The 18305-nt window shown below is 43.5% G+C and overlaps 1 long non-coding RNA gene, 7 other non-coding genes and 1 pseudogene across 8 annotated transcripts in view; 4 read left to right on the top strand and 5 right to left on the bottom strand.

Moving 5' to 3' along the window:
• Positions 1 to 18305, bottom strand: part of LOC110220087 (uncharacterized) — a 113777-nt gene that overhangs the window by 72874 nt on the left and 22598 nt on the right. The window lies entirely within an intron of this gene.
• TRNAH-GUG (transfer RNA histidin (anticodon GUG)) lies at positions 10186 to 10257 on the bottom strand. The gene has a single exon. It is a non-coding gene; the product is annotated as a tRNA-His (tRNA).
• LOC110220078 (small ribosomal subunit protein eS24 pseudogene) lies at positions 11408 to 12237 on the bottom strand (annotated as a pseudogene).
• TRNAV-CAC (transfer RNA valine (anticodon CAC)) lies at positions 13540 to 13612 on the top strand. The gene has a single exon. It is a non-coding gene; the product is annotated as a tRNA-Val (tRNA).
• On the bottom strand, positions 14284 to 14356 carry TRNAV-CAC (transfer RNA valine (anticodon CAC)). Its single transcript has one exon. It is a non-coding gene; the product is annotated as a tRNA-Val (tRNA).
• Positions 15566 to 15638, top strand: TRNAK-CUU (transfer RNA lysine (anticodon CUU)). Its single transcript has one exon. It is a non-coding gene; the product is annotated as a tRNA-Lys (tRNA).
• On the top strand, positions 15988 to 16060 carry TRNAK-CUU (transfer RNA lysine (anticodon CUU)). Its single transcript has one exon. It is a non-coding gene; the product is annotated as a tRNA-Lys (tRNA).
• Positions 17066 to 17138, top strand: TRNAV-CAC (transfer RNA valine (anticodon CAC)). Its single transcript has one exon. It is a non-coding gene; the product is annotated as a tRNA-Val (tRNA).
• Positions 17810 to 17882, bottom strand: TRNAV-CAC (transfer RNA valine (anticodon CAC)). Its single transcript has one exon. It is a non-coding gene; the product is annotated as a tRNA-Val (tRNA).

Here is an 18305-nt window from a genome sequence, read left to right on the forward strand (position 1 = left end):
CCAATTCCCTCTCTTGCAAAAACAGAAGGATTCTCCTTTGTCTTCTGTTCTCATTGTCCTATCCATCTGCACAGCCTGCTCCCAACATAGCTAAGGAAATAAATGTATGGATGAACAAATGAAGTCCCTTTTGTCATTTTTAGCATTCATCACCAATGTTAGCTCTTGCTTAGATTTAGCTATCTTGGCACTATTTTACAAGGGGCACTCCCCAGACACTATCCTTACATAGCCATCATGTGGTTTGGTGGAAAGACCAAGGGACCAGAATTCATCCTCCCTAGGTTAGACACAAGCCTTCAACACTTACTAGCTCTGACTTTGGCAAGTCATTGAATCTCTCTGTCTCATTTTTCTCATCCGTGACACTAGGATAATACCTCTAGCACTTATCTCTCTGGATCTGGATGAGGATCAAATAAGGGTAATGTGTTGCAAAGTGCTTTGCAACCTTGCTATATATGGAAATGCCACCTCTTGTAATCACAGAAATATGTCACACCTTTTTTGGTATTCTTTCTCTGTCATCTGTCCTTGCTTCCATAATCTACATAAGTTTCAAGATGCTCACACGCACGCGTGTGCACACACACACACACACACACACACACACACACACACACACACCCCTAAGCTGGTTGTGGTTGATATGGCTAGAGGAAAATATCTTAATTAACAAGGGATAGAGATGATCACAAAAAGTAAAATAGTTAATGTTAATTACATGAAATTCAAAAGCTTTTGCACTGACATAATCAATGCAACCAGAGTAATGATCTGAAATCCAAAATATTGGGTTACATTGATTGCATGAGATGTTCTTTTCTTATCTTCATTATTTTTTCTTGATTTTTATTAGTTTGGGGCTTAGTTCCAATGAGTGAATAGTACACAAATAACTGATTCAGGAATATAACTCCCATATCAGAGGACCCCAGCTCAGCACCAGGTAAGCTGCCAGACCCCTATGAATACCAGCAGCACCAGACGTGAGGATCCCCCATGAGCCTCAGGGTAACATTAGTACAGCACCAGGTAAATAGCCAGGGCTGCAGCCACCAGCACAAGAAGTGGGAGACAATGCCTCTTCCAACCTGGGGGCAGAGCTCAAATTTAAAAGAAAGGAAAAGGCTCCCAAAAAGGGGAGGGGGGGAGAGATGAGCAGAAAACAACAACAACAACAAAAAGAATCTGACCATAGAAAGTTATTGTGGTGACAGGGAAGGCCAAGATACAAACCCAGAAGAGGACAACAATGTCAAAACATCTATGGATAAAACCCAAAAGAAAAATGGGAAGTCATTTCAAGCCCATTGAAGAGCTCAAAAAGGAGCTTAAAAATCATTTAAGAGAGGTAGAAGAAAAATAGGGAAAAGAAATGAGAATGACACAAGAGAATTATGAAAAAAGACTCAACAGCTCGGGAAACTGCTTAAAAAGTAGAATTGGCCAAATGGAAAAGGAAATAAAAAAGTACACTGAAGAAATACTGGCTGTTGTCCTTTGTTCTCAAAGAGGACCAAAATGACATCACTGTGCTACTCAAGTTTCAGTGTGTCTGACCATGGCTGATCAGACCAATATGAGCCTGGAATGTTCTACCACAGGTCAGATACCAATAGTCCATGTGAACATTTGGGGTGGATTCTCTAAATTTGTGCATCTTGCATTTCTTTTGAGCTATTTCAATTCTGCTTTGCTCATATAGCACAGCACCTTCTCTGATGTGGGTACACTATGTGGAGTGGTACTGTGCCAGTGTCTCCCATGTCACACAATCAGTTCTGAAGTTTTTAAGAAAACAACTCCTTAAAGAGTACAATTGGCCAAATGGAAAAGAAAGTACACAAGGTAGTTGAAGAAAACAACACCTTAAAAAGTGAGAATTGGGCAAATGGAAGTTAATGACTCTTTAAGACATCATGAATCAATCAAACAAAACCAAAAGAATGAAAAAATGGAAGAAAATGTAAAATACCTCATGGGAAAATCAACTGACATGAAAAATAGATCCAGTAGAGACAATATCAGAATCACTGGACTACCTCAAAGCCATAATCAAAAGAAGGACCTGGACAGTATCTTTCAAGTAATTATCAACAAAAAATGCCTGGATGTTCTGGAACCGGAGGGCAAAATAGGCATTGAAAAAACCCACCAATCACCTCGGGAAACAGGTCCCAAAATAAAAACCCCCAGGAACATTATAGCCAAATTTCAGAACTCTCTCAGGTCAAGGAAAAAATGCTTCAAGTGGCCAGAAAGAAATAATTCAAATATAGGGGCGTCACAATCAGGATCACATAGGACTCGGCAGCTGCAGACTTAAAGGATTGAAGGTCATGGAACATGGCATTCCATGGAGGGCAAAGGAACTAAGACTACAACCAAGGATCACTTGCTCAGTAAAATTCAGCATAATACATCAAGAGGGAAATGGTCATTCAGTGAAATAGAAGGATTTCAAGCCTTCATAAGGAGAAGACCAGAACTAAACCAAAAATTTGACCTCAATATCAAGACCCAAGAGAAGCATAAATAGGTAGAAAGGGAAAGAAAAAAAAACAGAAGGGATTCAATAGAACTACACTGCTTACATCCCTACATGGGAAGATGATACTTGTAACTCTTAAAAATCATACCATTAACAGTACAGATAGAAGGGATAAACACAGACAAGAAGGTATGGGTATAAGGTGTATTTGAGGGAATGACATAAAAAAATAAAGGATGAGAAAGAGAAGTAAAATGGGTTCAGAAGGAAGGGAGAGGTAGAATGGGGTAAATAATCTCACACGAAGAGTTGAGAAAGACTGTTACAGTGAAGGGAAAGATGTGGGGGGAGGCAATGGACATTGCTTGAACCTTACTCTCATCAGTATTGGCTCAAAGAGGGAATATACACAATCAGATGAATACAGACATCTATCTTAGTTGACAGGGAAGTAGGAGGGAGGAAATTAAATAAAATGGGGGGGCTGACAGAATGGAGAGCAGATCAAGCGAGGTGGTAAACAGAGGCAAAACATTGGGGATATGGGAAAGAAAGGATGAAAAGAGAGAGAGGACAAACAGGAGGAAGCATAGGGTGGAGGGAAATACAGAGGTAGTAATCATAATGGTGAATGTGAATGGGAAGAACTCTCCCATAAAATGGAGGTGGACAGCAAAGTGGGTAAAAAAACCAGTATCCTACAATATGTTGTTACAAGAAACACACTTGAAGAAGAGAGACACACAGAGCAAAGGAAAACCTGGAAAGACTTGTACAAACTGATGCAAAGTGAAATGAGCAGAACCAGGAAAACACTGTACACAGTATCGGCAACATCATGTGATGATCAACTATGAATGACTCAGCTTTTCTCAGCAACGCAATGATCCAAGACAAGTACAATAGACTCATGAAGGAAAATGCTATCCATATCCAGATAAAGAACTGATGGACTCTGAATGCAGATTGAAGCATATTTTTTTCCTCTTACTTTATTCGTTCTCTTTTTTAAAAACTTTTTATCTATTTTTTCTTCCACAACGATGATAAATATGGAAATATGTTTCATATGATAGCTTGTATATATAAACTATATCAAACTGCCCATCATTTTCAGAAGGGGGAAAAGGGAAAGAGAGAGAGAGAAAATCTTGGAACTCAAAATCTTGTAAAAATGAATGCTAAAAATTTTCTTGATTTGTAACTGTGGGAAAAAAATAAAATACTATTTAAAGCCAAAAAAAAATAACCCTGACATAAATTAGAAGTCCTTTCTGGTCTATTAAAATATGCTTTTTTTCAATTCTTACCTACTTATCTAGTGCCTGCAATATCCAGCAGTTAGTAACACTTACTTTTTTTTAGAAGAAAATGTACGTGATATAAGCTAGAGGCTTTTGAGTAATTTAAAAGAATTTGTCCCTGCCCTCATTCCTTCTTCCTGACCTATGCTTTCCCATATAATGTCTACCTATCCTCAACTTTGCATTGAAATAACCAAATATCATTGTATGTGGTTAATTTAGTTCATAGACTTTGTATATCTCTTCAGCCCCAACAATTAATGTAGATGCATAAGCTGCAAAAAATTTCTATGGAGACTTTTTGCAAATACATATTTTTGCCGCATATTTTTACACATTGTTATACAAAAATGCATAGTTTTATACAAGGACCAAATATCCTATAAAATAATGTATTTTTCTACCTTTGGGTGTATGATTAAATCCACTCCTTTCTTTCACCAACCACCTTCTTTCTTTCTCAAGCAGATATGTGGAACAGTGGATAGAGCCAGTCAGGAAAACCTGGATTCAAAACCTGTCTCAGGTGCTTAACTAGCTATATAATCCTAGGTGCATCATTTAACTGGTCTGAACCTAGTTTGGATTCAGTGGGCATTTTTCATCCCTTGTACCTCTAAACCCATGATGCTATATTCTTTCAGCAATTCAGCCACTCATTTGTCATTGAATAAGAATCACACATGGGAGCAGTTCAATTCTGAGTGATTTTTAACAAGTAATTGATGCTCAGAATGAGAATTGAAAAATGAGATTGATACCGATTGAAAATAATCTTGCAGAGGAGCTTAACTAATAAATGTCAGTTGCCACAGTCAGGAGACCAGAAGATCTTAGAAAGCAAAAGAGCCTGCAAAAATCTGGTCTCACTTGCCAAATAAAGAGTTCATGCCTTTCTCCTTGTGCTGTAGGAAAATTGATTCATTATACTTTTCAGGAAATATTCTTGTACCATTTAAATCCAACCTTATGTGATTAAAGGTTGTCCACACCCAGAATATCTCTTGACCCTAGTAACTCTCTAGGAATGCCAGAGATAACTACAAGGTATTTGCAATTCCTCCAAGCCCCAGATTCACCTAAACCATTCTTATTTTGGGTTACCACATCCAGGAACTACTGAGCAGCCCACCCCAAATCTCTGTTTTGGATTTCCTTGTGTTTTAGCTTCACCCAAATTTTATTGAATGTTTACTGTTGCTCATATCTATCTCCATCTACCTTGCTTTCGGGCTGCCCTTTTGGCAAGATTGCTTAACTGTGTACACAGGGATCCTTGTGGGAAACCTTTGTCAAAAATCTTACATGATGTAAATCTTCCAGAATCTGGAGAGAAGGAGCAACACCTTTCTGTTGGCTCACTCTCATCTACTAAATGACCTAGTAAAATTTATTTCTAAAAATATTTTGGACAACAGCATACATTTAGAAAGGTGTAGCTTACATCTTCTTACCATGGGGATCGAGGAGCATTCCAAATTTCCCAGCTTGATGAGTGAATAAGGTGGAGCAGGGTGAGGAGATGTCATGAGTGAAAGTGTAACTAGTGCTAAAAAAGGACAGGAAGGGAATCTATGTCAACAGGAGCAAGCCAGGTCTCAGTGGTTGCAAAAAAAAATGGAGTGAATGAGAAAGGAAAAGGTTTAAGGTGAAGTATGTGAGCTACTTATGGAGCAAACACCCCAAAGAGAACAGTGGAAGTGCTATATAGTTTTAGAATGGAGGATTGGGGGTGGAGTGGGTGAGTTAAGGGAAACAGCAATAAAAGAATGGTCAGGAGGAACAGTGAATGGAGGGTGAACAATGGCAAACAGGTTCTAAATTATTGGGATGGAAAAATTTGGTTGGATGGGAATAAATTATTCATTGGGAATTGAGTTCAATTAGACTATTTTACCTAGGAATTCACCCTTAGTATGGCATCATTAGGGGTCTTTGTGTAGCTGGAGATTGAGAGAAGGGGAGAAGCCAACTAATGTGGAGTTGTAGAAGGCATGGAGCATGACGGAATGGCTAACCTAGAGAGGCTATTCCCATGTTCCTTCCCAGCACATGATGAGGGATGAATGGGAATAGAACTTTGAGATTTATGCTGGGTTTTTGAAGATTTGAGAGTATGGTAGAATTTCTCCATCAAGTAACATGGGAAGATATGGAATTCTTTTTCTGACATTAAACCTGTCATATCAGAGAGGTCCATCAAGAGTAATGATGAAAACCAAGCAAAAGTAGGTTTTCTTCACCATACACTAACTTAAAAAATTAATATCTTTCAATTTTAAAAATTTTGAATTTACAACATAAAATGAGCTTTTCCTTATACAAGATAAAACAGAAAAAAAGATTATAGATGAAACTCACGTATAGCTTTCTTTTTTTTTTAGTGTTTAATAGATTCAATATGCAACTTTCAAGATTTCCTGCATTCTTGTGTTTCCTTTTGTCCTTGCTTTTCTTGCCTTTGTATGTTCTTTTACTTCTTTTCTTTTTGACAACTCTTATCACTAACCACCCCCCCCCTTTGGCACAACTCCCTCCTATCCAAAATTGGGGTTGTGGGAAGGGACCCTTGTAACAAATACTCATAAACATGTAAAATAAGTACCCATATTCTACATCCAAAAATGAATTTCTTGCCCTACATATTGAGGCTATCACTTCTCTGTCAGGAGGTGGGTCATTTACTTCACCATAGGGCTTCCCTCTGGCCCATGGTTGGACATTTCATGGAGCAAACTTCTTAAGTCATTCAAAATTGTTTTTTTTTACAATGCCTTATAATACAATTCTTATTACTTTGGTTCTGCTTATCCCTTTCTGTATCAGCTCATAAAAATACTCCCAGGTTTCTTTGAAATAGTCATGTTCAGTCTCACCCTTGACTCTTCACTCTCATCCACCCCACATATCTAATCAGTTACCAGTTCCAGTCCTTTCTCCAACAGCAGTCTACCGACACAGCCACCACCATAAGTTTCTTGTGGATTGTTGGAATAGCTTGGGAATTAGACTCAGTATCTCAAAATTTCCTCCATTAGAAGCCATCTCCCTTAAAGGTGACAAGTAGATTTCCCTAAATTATGAGTCTGACCCTGTCACTTCCCTCCTTAATCAATTCCAGAGACTCACTATTACCTCTGATATAAAATATAAACTACTCTGCTGGGCATTTGATGACCTGTCCTAAGCCTACCTTTCTAGACTTTTTAAATACAGCTTCACCTCAACCATTATGTAATCCAATCAAGTGTTTCTCATAGGTGACATCGAATTTCCAGAATTTGTGTCTCTGCACAGGTGGTCCCCCCATGACTACAATGCAATCCTCCCTTACCTCTGCCTCTTAAAAATACCTGAACTTAGCTTGAGTTCTTCCTTCTACGTAAGGCCTGATCCATCCTTCACTCTCTCAAGCCTCCTAGACGCCAACTCCACCCAATATTACCTTCTATGTATTTTGAATCCACCTACTTATATCTGCACATGATGTTAAAGTCCTTAAGAGCTTGGACTGTCTATATTTTCAGTGCCTATCACAGCTCCTGGCACATTATAGATGCTTAATAAGTGCTTTTGATTGATTTTTTAAAAAGTATAGGCATGTTACAATCATCTACAAAAATTGGCTCTAGAAAGAAACCTCTTTATAGGATAAAATAGTAGCAGGATCCCTGTCTACCAGAGCCTGTAAGCAATCTATTTCCAAATAGAAGTGTATCAGAGTGAGCAAATGAGAGTCAGGGAAGCTTCACTCAGCTGAATCAATTTGGGATGTCCTCTATGAAATTTTTGTTCAATGTCCTTTTCTTGTCATTGCTGAGGAAATTTCCTTTTTTAAACCTTTGAATGACCCTACGGATGTCTCGTTTCATTCTGATAGTTAACATAAACTATCCGGAGACTGGCTTGAATTAGGCTCAGTCCAGGTCAAGGCTGTTAATACATACATTTTCTTACCATCTAAATACTCCTCTGTTATCTTCTTTACTTTCTTTGATCAGCTAGCTATCGGAGTTAGGAGGGAATGGGGAGATGGTAATTAAATACTCTTCCCCTTTTGTCTGGTTTGGACTAGTGAATAGGAATACAGAAGATCTTGTTCTGGAGTTATTTAATGAATTGGTATTGACACAGTTTCTTATAAATCTACAAACTTTAGGTAGAAATAGGAACCAGCTGCTCTTGCTTAAACAAAAGCCAAAGCATCAAGTGAGAAACCAATCAAGCTTATTTGATATGTATTTTTAGGGGCCATCTCCAGTCTTCCTGATCTAGATCTTGCCACTGGACCCAGATGGCTTCAGAGGAGAAAGTGAAGTTGATGACTTTTCATAGCCAAGTCATAGCGTCACCTTCCTGATGTCATGGTTCTCTTTAAGAATGAAAGACAAACAACAACAACAGGTATTTTAACCTGTTTTGTGTTGGCTGTTTGCGTTTGCTACCAATACGATGTAAACACATTGAGGGCAGAGTCTGTTTTGATTTTATATTCATCTCCCCAGATCTAGCCCTGGTTCTCAAGAGTTGGATGGAGAAGAGCAGGCCTTAGGAGCCCAGCTGAGGTGAGTTGAGGGTTTGTTTATGAGGACTCCAGAAGGAGAAATGGGACTTGAATTCCCTATAGTTCTGGAGGTGTGAATTATTTTGGCCATATGTTCCCTATGTGTCTGCGTCACTACTATTACTCTGAAGCTATGCTCCCTCTTACCACAGACATGGTATATGTTTGTGGAAGTATATTTGTGCCCCAGATTTTGGGGAACAAGGCGAGGAGAGAATACTTAATAGCTACTGTCTTTACCTTACCTTGGTAAAGGCCTTTGCTGAGAACTAATTATGATTGATCACTGATTATGGAAAGAAGGAAACTTGCATTTATTAAGGTGCCTACTGTGTACCATCTCATTTGATAAATAAAACAAGCCTGCAAGATAGGTACTATTATTATTCCAATTTTACAATTAAGGGACTTGCCCTGAGCCACACAACTAGTGTCTGAGAGAAGATTTTAACTCAGGTCACCCTGGGTTAGATAACAGCCCAGCCTTCTATCCAAAGTGCCAACAGGCCTTGAGGGAAAGTACAAAGATAAGAGACAGTGAACCAAAGTAGCAGGAGTCCAAATGCACAGAACGTATAACCCTATAATCTTGTAGAGATCTAACCTGCAACCTGGGGGAGAAACTTGGAAGCATAGCCCAGGAAGATACCGTAAATACTGGGTGCCATGTTCCCCAGGTTGATACGTATAAGATTTAGAACTTAGAAGGGACCTTAAAGACTGTAGTCCAAACCCACTCCTTTTACAGAAAAGAAAACCTAGTGCCAGAGAGAAAAGGTGAAATTCTTGACTTCTGTCACACACTTAGTAAGCATTGGATATGAAATTTAGACACAGGATGACATTACCTGATATTCTAACAACAACCCTTTAAACAATGATTCCCCCAATTGAAAGTGGAACCTAAAATAAAGACACAGGTCTTCACAGTGTGTGTGTGTGTGCAATTTTATATTTTATGTATTAATAAAATTTATATTTCATATATATATGTATATATATATGTGTATATATATATATATATATATATATATATATATATATATATATATATATATACATTTACACATTTATATGTTTCTCAAGGCAAAGGAAAGATCACGATGGGATTTCCTTCTTTTTATGACCTTGGCAAAAGAAGGAAAGAGGTGAATGTGGAGAAAGACCATGGAGTCTATATAAATCAATCCCTCCAGGATGTTACACTACAAATTGGTGCTCATTTTGGATTTTTGTTGGTGGTTAGGTTCTTTCCCCCCTCTTACAGAATCTTTCAGTCATCAGTATCTCCCTTTACTGTTATTCTGGAAGAGTCATCACTTGAGGTATTAGAATCAAAAGTCGGAACCGTACTGGTCTGGCTTTGCTACTTGCTCTTGGGAGAAGTTGGATTCTGGTGTCTGCCCTTCTTTGGGCCATGGAAGATCTTCCCTGGGTGAGAGATTCTGGACTCATCTGGGCTTGGAGGACTCACTTCACCTCTTTCTCCTAAATTTGCATCTATCTTCGTCATCTCCAGTCAGAAGGCGGAAGAGGGAGTTGGAAAGATGAGATTGCTGCCTTGTGACTTGTGTGGAAAAGGCCTTCACTTTCATGACTGTTCCATTCTCTGGAGACACTAGAACTGAGACCTTCTCGGAGTGTCGGTCTCTTTCTGGCATTTATCCTAAAGGAAAAAATGAGACCAGAACTCCCAGATGGAAACCTTGGAAGAGATGGGTTTGGACTGCAGTTTCCCTGATTCGGCGCCAGTGGTGCAAAAAGAACTATGGTGGTGGTTTGCTGGAATAAAAATCCATAAACCAAATAAAAAACCTCCATACTGCCGTGACTCGGATTCGAACCGAGGTTGCTGCGACCACAACGCAGAGTACTAACCACTATACGATCACGGCACGCCACCAAGCAGAATGCTACCGCGAGTCTTTCCCTCAACACTTTTAACACCATTTAAATCCTCCCTCTCAAGAAAATTATTCCTTTTTTAATGATCGTTCTTCGCCTCCCTTTCTGATAGCCCAAATATAGAGTTCAGCGTAGAGCATTGTAAAGCCGGTCCTCAAGCACCAATCAGAACATGGCCTCTGCTCTCCATTCACCCGGAAATACAACAGTAGCCCTCCACAACACCACCGCCCCCGCTCCCACTCCCGAAGGTCAGTGGCAAATCCTCTGGGGACTTGACTGGGTTTGGATTTTCGTGGTTTGTGAAGTCTTCGTCTTGCCTAAAAAGCAACAGTCAGCGTCTAGGGAAAATGCTTTTGGGATATGGGAAGGGGGTGACAGGTGCATGAGAGCTGGTTTCTTCCTTTCTCTCTCTTACCTTTTGCCAGGGAATTTGACTCATGTGTGCCAGGAGATGAAGTAAACCAGAAGGACAACACAACCATCCCGGGGATTGAGAGAAGAGGCTTCCTTACCCGCACCTTCACAAATCTCCACCCCACCCCTCCATCTCTCCTTGCCACCTGCCTCACTACCCCGCAGCTCTGGTTAAGGCACGACCTGAGTCCTAAAGGACCAAATTGAAAGGACCCTTCTTCCACGTCCCACGAAGATCAGGAAGGCCCGAGGTGGCATCACAAGGGAAAGGAGAGACACCCCACCACTCCCACCACCCTTCCCTCTATGCCCCAGCAGGTCAACTGCCAAACCATCTGAAACAACTAAACTTAATTTTAAATGAACAATTTCACTTAATACAAATTGAAGAAAGGAGACACATGGGGGGTGGGGATGTGGGGAAGAAGATATTAGAACGTGTCGTACACGTCCAATAAGCACAGCCTATGTTTCGGGAGAACCTCAGATTTATCCCGTGGAATTAATAGCAAAGTCAATGAACTTGTCAACGCAGCACATTATAAAGTGGTCGCTTATTCGCTGCTTTCTACTGCCTAGTGAGCAAGGTGGAAATCTGTTGGTGTTTGTTCTCAGTAAGAATCAGAGGGTAGTTTTTCCTTTCCTATTTCGAGTCGTGCTGCCTCATTTCCCCCTAGAGGAGGCAGAGAAGATATGACTTGATTTAATTTTTTTTTTCCTGCCTCTGAGTTCCCTGGCACAGGGGAAAAAGAAAAAAGAAAAAAAAGACACCTGAAAAGCGAAACCTGCTCCAAGGCTTGGGGGGTAAGGCCGTTGCTTGTCCCACTTCTGTCAGTCGATGGCTTTAAATTGACCATTACCTCTATTCTCACCGAGAGAGGTGAGGATGAATTTTTCTTCTGCGATGCCCATGCCTCCGATCCCAGTTGAAAAATCCAGACGCTTCTTCCCAGTTTCCAGCTGAACGAGGGAACCTTGCCGCTTGTGAGGATAGATACAAATTACGTGATAGACACTACGGAAAACAGACTGATGAGTTCATCCCAGACAGAAGATAAACTCCTTCTTCGAATTTTTTTTTTGAAGTTTTAACGTAGTTTATTTATGCTCTGATGAAAAATTATCTTCACGGATAAACGTCATCCATAGTACCTTTTATTCCTTCTTTTTGCCGGCACCAACATTTGCCTTTGCAGTACCCCTGACTTTCTTCATTCTGTTCTTGCGTTCCTTTCGCTGTTTTCTTCATGTCTTTTTCTTCTCATACAGGCCATGCCTTGCAAATCTGTGCTTTGGTTCATTTTTCTTTGCATAGTCGAGGGAATCATGAATCATGCCAGAGCCTGTTGTTTTGCCACCACCAAAATGAGTTCTGAATCCAAAGACAAAAATGACGTCTGGGGTTTTCTTGCACATCTTGGCAGTTTTTCTCGAATTTCAGTCTTGGGCACTGTAGCCTTTCCAGGATGAAGAACAGCTATAACCAGCTGTTTACGCTGAAGTAGTCTGTTTGTCATGAATTTCCTGGTTCTGATGGTTACAGTATCATTCATGGTGGCGGCCTCGAGCAGCAGAAGAGGGAAAAGCCATTCTTCTAATTTTTACTCAGTGAATAAGTCAATCAGAATGCGCAGCTGGTCTCTTCATCTCCCACCTCGCCCCCCCACACACATATACACATGTTTACATTTAGTACGTGATCCACGGGGTTCCTAGCCATTATGAGCCCACCTATTTATCACTCCTTTTCTCTTACAAAGTGTAATAAAAAGGGTTTATTGAGAAAGGTATTTTCCCAGCGCTCCACATTTCAGTCCTTGAAGGATCTGAGATTTCTTCTTTGTAGCTTCTCTCTCTAGCCAGGGATTGTGCCTTGGATAGTTAGAACGCTGTACATATTTCTATAGGATTTTAAATGGCACGCTTTGTTTTCAGAGTTGCTTCCGTGTTGATCGCCAGTCCATATATCTGCATACATCAGCCAAGTGAGTCTGAGGTAGATCACTGCTCACTAGACAACCAATGTGGTTTCTAGCACTCTGTCTCCCCAAAAGTGCAATAGCCAATACTGGGTTAGAAAGAGATCTTGGCATTACTAGGAGCACGCCCTAGAAAACTGAGCTAACCAGTTCCCAGGGGAAAATACAATTAAAAACCAAAAACAAAACAAAAATAGAAGGACCCAGAAGATATGCATGGACCTATCCAGAGTAAAAATAAGTAGAGAAAGGAAAATAATACGCTCAATGACTCTGATAGTGTCGATGAAAAGGACCCTCAGGTGAAATCAGTCTTGGCCCCGGGAAGAAGTGGAGAGGTCTTTCCTTCTGGCCCTACATACATAGATCGCTGTTGCACTAGGGATATGGAACGTGTCATACTCGCTGTCAGAATCCAATTTATTGAACCATTCCGTCAAGTTTGAACGCGCAGGTTCTTACCAGTTGTTGTTGCTGGTAAGCACATATCCTGCAACTATGAAAGTTGCTCCTTTTTGTAGTTGAAGGCCGACTTTCAAGCTGTAACCGGCAATTCCACTCAAAAGCTAATTACGCCTGAGAAGGAAGCTTCAGAGGAAACCACGAGCGAAGCGGCAGACTGGGCTGTGTTTGAGAGCGGAGAGGAACGCGGTGAAGTTTCAGAGAGGAGCGAGAGCGAGGTGTTCAGTTGTTTATGGGTTGGGACCGCCCTACAGCGGAGTTAGAAGCCTCGCTGGGGCACTGGGGAGCCCCTGTTCGGCCACAAACTTTGCGGCCTTGGGGAAAGTCGTCCTTAACAGAAGGATCTCACCAAGGAGCCGAGGTTGGCAAAGGGTTTATCCGGCCAAAGAATGACGGGTGAGGTAGTAGTGTGTGGTTTCCGTAGTGTAGTGGTTATCACGTTCGCCTCACACGCGAAAGGTCCCCGGTTCGAAACCGGGCGGAAACAACGCCGTGCCGCCTTACCACTTTTGGCCCAGCCCAACTCACTTGGCCTCTCAAACACGCCTCCGCTAACCTGTTTTCTCTAGGAGCTGGGAACAAATCCGACGCGAAACCTCTGGTCCTGTCCTTACCTACCTTGTGGTGGCAGGTTGTTTGCTTCAGAAAAAGGTCTTTATCTACCAGAGGGGCTCCGCAGGTCACACATGCGAGTGACGTGGCCGTCGCGACGTGGAGTGTGTCTGTCAGTCAGTCGGCTAACATTTTATTTATTAAAGGCATGTCCAATAGGTGCCAAGCACCGGGCTAAGCGTTGAGGACACAAACAAAGGCAAAGGACAGGCCCAGCCCTCAAGGAACTCACAATCTAATCAGCGTGTGTGCGCGGGCCCTTGGCCGGGATTTGCATCCAGGGGCTGTGCTTCGCCCCACAGGTATGTGTTTGCTGCGACATCGAGACGGTAACAGGCTTTCCTTCCGTCAGGAACTCGTCCTACATGCCGGGATGCACACTCCTGCTTCGGGCTCAGTGCCCCAGGCGCCAAAAGAGCAGAGTGGACCTAACTCCACCCCAGCCCAGCTGACTATGCGTTCCGCTTCTGACTCCCCGGCTCCGGGAGGTGGGGTTTCAGGTTGGGTCTGTGGTCCAAGCCCCGGGAAAAAGCTTCATGGTTTCGCTGTTTCCGCCCGGTTTCGAACCGGGGACCTTTCGCGTGTGAGGCGAACGTGATAACCACTACACTACGGAAGCAACCATACACAACGTTTAGGGAGGATGAACAGCACCACAGGACTTCGATGATTCTGGAAGAGGGAGTGAGGCTAATGATTTTGTGTGACTCTGCCTCGCGTCAATACAACTCACTCTCGAGTCAAGACATCACCCCGTGATGTAATTTTGTCATCTTTGAAAACGAAGGACAAACAACCATTACCAGTGGAAAGCTGCTCCTGGTCTGGCAAGCAGAGGTTTGGAAACTAGCAGATGCGCATTTGGCCTTCCCGGCCCCGTTTACCTCCACCATTGTCTGTGTGTCTCTCTGCGAGTGTGTGTCTCTCTGTCTTCCGCTCCTCTATGTCTGAACAAATGACTGGGCGTGTTGAGTTGGGTGACTGTTCTTCAAAGAAAATGGGGGAGGAAAAAAAAATGCTGCGCCGAACGTGGGGCTCAGAACCCAAGACCCTGAGATTAAGAGCCTTATGATCCACCGACTGAGCTAGCCAGGCAAAGATAGAGCCTAACTTCTCCATTTTTCAATGGGAAGAAATACTGAAGCTGTCTTGACTGAGAAAATTAATGTACCCAGCCATATTCCTGGTTCTCTCCCTTACCTTACTCTGGTAAGGTATCACCGCAGTGGGGATTCCTGCACTTTCGTACCTCTGCCAAGAGGTGCTCAGAGAGTGGACGCATCAAACAGAGTCCAGGATCGTGGAAGGGGCGCCGAATCAAAGGGCATGGAAAGAGCGGGGTAAAGACACACTTCCTCTCAGCGCATTTACTCACTGTGTCTTGTGCGCGACATACAGCTCCCACTATAGGTTCTTCCGTTAGATTTTTCACTGTAACTCAGGCCATCCCATTGAGCATGCCCAGAGCTGCCGATAGTAAGAGCCCAGTTTCCATTAAACATCAAATGCCAGCGAACGCTCTCTACTCGGTCCCGTAACTTTCTCGATTGTTTTTCAACCACAAGTAAATAGGTGCAGAGAAGGTCGAAGGCGGGGCTAACCCACGTTTTGTCAAGGTGTGACTGGCAATTGATTGGCAAAACAGGAAACTGATTAAAGTCAGTGAATGAAAGTAAGGGTCAGGAAGACTTCACTGAGGTCTTGGCACCTGAGCTGACCTGAAAGAACGAAAGGATTCTAAAAAGGACAATCTACAAGAGACTGTATTCCAGGAATGATAGTGAAGGGTTAAGAAGGAGAAAAGGGGAAGGAAAAAGTTTGTAGGGCCGCCCAGCTAGCTCAGTCGGTAGCGTATGAGACTCTTAATCTCAGGGTCGTGGGTTCGAGCCCCACGTTGGGCGCGGCTGAGAGTTTTTTTTTTCCTCCTCCATCTTCTTTGAAGAAACAAAATAATCACTCAACGCGCTCAATCATTTCCTCAGACATTGTCGCTGAGGTCGAGGGAAGAGAGAGACAGAGACAGAGAGGGACAGAGATACACACATAGAGAGACACAGACAGACAGACGCGCACACACACACGCAGAGACTGAGGGATAATGTGAGGGACTTCACGGAGGATTTGGCACCAGAGCTGACCTTAGAAAGTACAGAAGGATTCTAAGAAGGACAATCTACAAGAGACTGTATTCCAGGAATGATAGTGAAGGGTTAAGAAGGAGGAAAGGGGAAGGAAGACGTTTGCAGGGTCGCCCGGCTAGCTCAGTCGGTAGAGCATGAGACTCTTAATCTTAGGGTCGTGGGTTCGAGCCCCACGTTGGGCGCGGCTAAGAACTTTTTTTTTTCCTCCTCCATCTTCTTTGAAGAAACAAAATAATCATTCAACGCGCTCAATCATTTTCTCAGACTCTCTTGCTGAATTCCGGGGCGGGGCAGGAGAGAGACAGAGACAGAGATAGACAGACACCGACAGAGACCCACACATAGAGAGAGGCAGAAAGAGAGAAGACAGAGAGAGCGTGAGACAGGGACAGAGACACACACATACAGAAACAGAGAGAGAGAAGACACAGACACACACATACACACAGACAGAGAGAATGAGGGACAATCTGAGAGACTTCACAGAGGACTTGGCACCTGAGCTGACCTTAGAAAGAACAAAAGGATTCTAAAGACAATATTCTAGGAATACAGGGGTTAAGGTGTGGGAAGGGGGACGAAGAAGTCAAAGGGTTGCCCGGCTCGCTCAGTCGGTGGAGCATGAGACTCTTAGTCCCAGGGTCGTGGGTTTAAGCCCCACGTTGGACACGGTTGTGGTTTTTTTTCCTCTCCCCCATTTTTTTCGAATAACCAGTCACTCAACATGCTCAGTCATTTTCTCAGACTGGTGTTAGGCTAGAGCCGGCCAGTGACCAAACCTCTGCTTGCGAGACCAGGAGCAGATTTCCATAGGTAATGGTTGTTTGTCCTTCGTTTTCGAAAGTGAACAAATGATATCACGGGGTGATGTCTTGACTCGGGAGTGAATTGGATTGACGTGAGGCAGAGTCATCAGCCTCACTCTCTCTTCCAGAATCATCGAAGTCTAGTGGCAAGACAAAAGTCAGGACGAGTGGCATGACCCAAAACGCGGTGGACGACCTTGTCACCGTGCCTGCTCCAGCTTCCGGGACAAATTGTGCTGCACACGCGATTGCTGCTGTCTCTTGGAGTCACAAGTGACAGTTGGGTGGAGGTGGACCCCAACGGCGCATGGGTAGCCCTGAAAAGGGCTTGGCAAAGTCTTCCACCAGAGGAGCTAGTCCCCAACGAAGCTCTTCCGTGTTGTTTCCGTAGTGTAGTGGTTATCACGTTCGCCTCACACGCGAAAGGTCCCCGGTTCGAAACCGGGCGGAAACAGCGAAACCATGAAGCTTTTTCCCGGGGCTTGGACCACAGACCCAACCTGAAACCCCACCTCCCGGAGCCGGGGAGTCAGAAGCGGAACGCATAGTCAGCTGGGCTGGGGTGGAGTTAGGTCCACTCTGCTCTTTTGGCGCCTGGGGCACTGAGCCCGAAGCAGGAGTGTGCATCCCGGCATGTAGGACGAGTTCCTGACGGAAGGAAAGCCTGTTACCGTCTCGATGTCGCAGCAAACACATACCTGTGGGGCGAAGCACAGCCCCTGGATGCAAATCCCGGCCAAGGGCCCGCGCACACACGCTGATTAGATTGTGAGTTCCTTGAGGGCTGGGCCTGTCCTTTGCCTTTGTTTGTGTCCTCAACGCTTAGCCCGGTGCTTGGCACCTATTGGACATGCCTTTAATAAATAAAATGTTAGCCGACTGACTGACAGACACACTCCACGTCGCGACGGCCACGTCACTCGCATGTGTGACCTGCGGAGCCCCTCTGGTAGATAAAGACCTTTTTCTGAAGCAAACAACCTGCCACCACAAGGTAGGTAAGGACAGGACCAGAGGTTTCGCGTCGGATTTGTTCCCAGCTCCTAGAGAAAACAGGTTAGCGGAGGCGTGTTTGAGAGGCCAAGTGAGTTGGGCTGGGCCAAAAGTGGTAAGGCGGCACGGCGTTGTTTCCGCCCGGTTTCGAACCGGGGACCTTTCGCGTGTGAGGCGAACGTGATAACCACTACACTACGGAAACCACACACTACTACCTCACCCGTCATTCTTTGGCCGGATAAACCCTTTGCCAACCTCGGCTCCTTGGTGAGATCCTTCTGTTAAGGACGACTTTCCCCAAGGCCGCAAAGTTTGTGGCCGAACAGGGGCTCCCCAGTGCCCCAGCGAGGCTTCTAACTCCGCTGTAGGGCGGTCCCAACCCATAAACAACTGAACACCTCGCTCTCGCTCCTCTCTGAAACTTCACCGCGTTCCTCTCCGCTCTCAAACACAGCCCAGTCTGCCGCTTCGCTCGTGGTTTCCTCTGAAGCTTCCTTCTCAGGCGTAATTAGCTTTTGAGTGGAATTGCCGGTTACAGCTTGAAAGTCGGCCTTCAACTACAAAAAGGAGCAACTTTCATAGTTGCAGGATATGTGCTTACCAGCAACAACAACTGGTAAGAACC

Source organism: Phascolarctos cinereus, unplaced genomic scaffold (assembly GCF_003287225.1).
Source record: "Phascolarctos cinereus isolate Bilbo 61053 unplaced genomic scaffold, phaCin_HiC Scaffold_5;HRSCAF=322, whole genome shotgun sequence".
Classification (NCBI taxonomy): Eukaryota; Metazoa; Chordata; class Mammalia; order Diprotodontia; family Phascolarctidae; genus Phascolarctos; species Phascolarctos cinereus.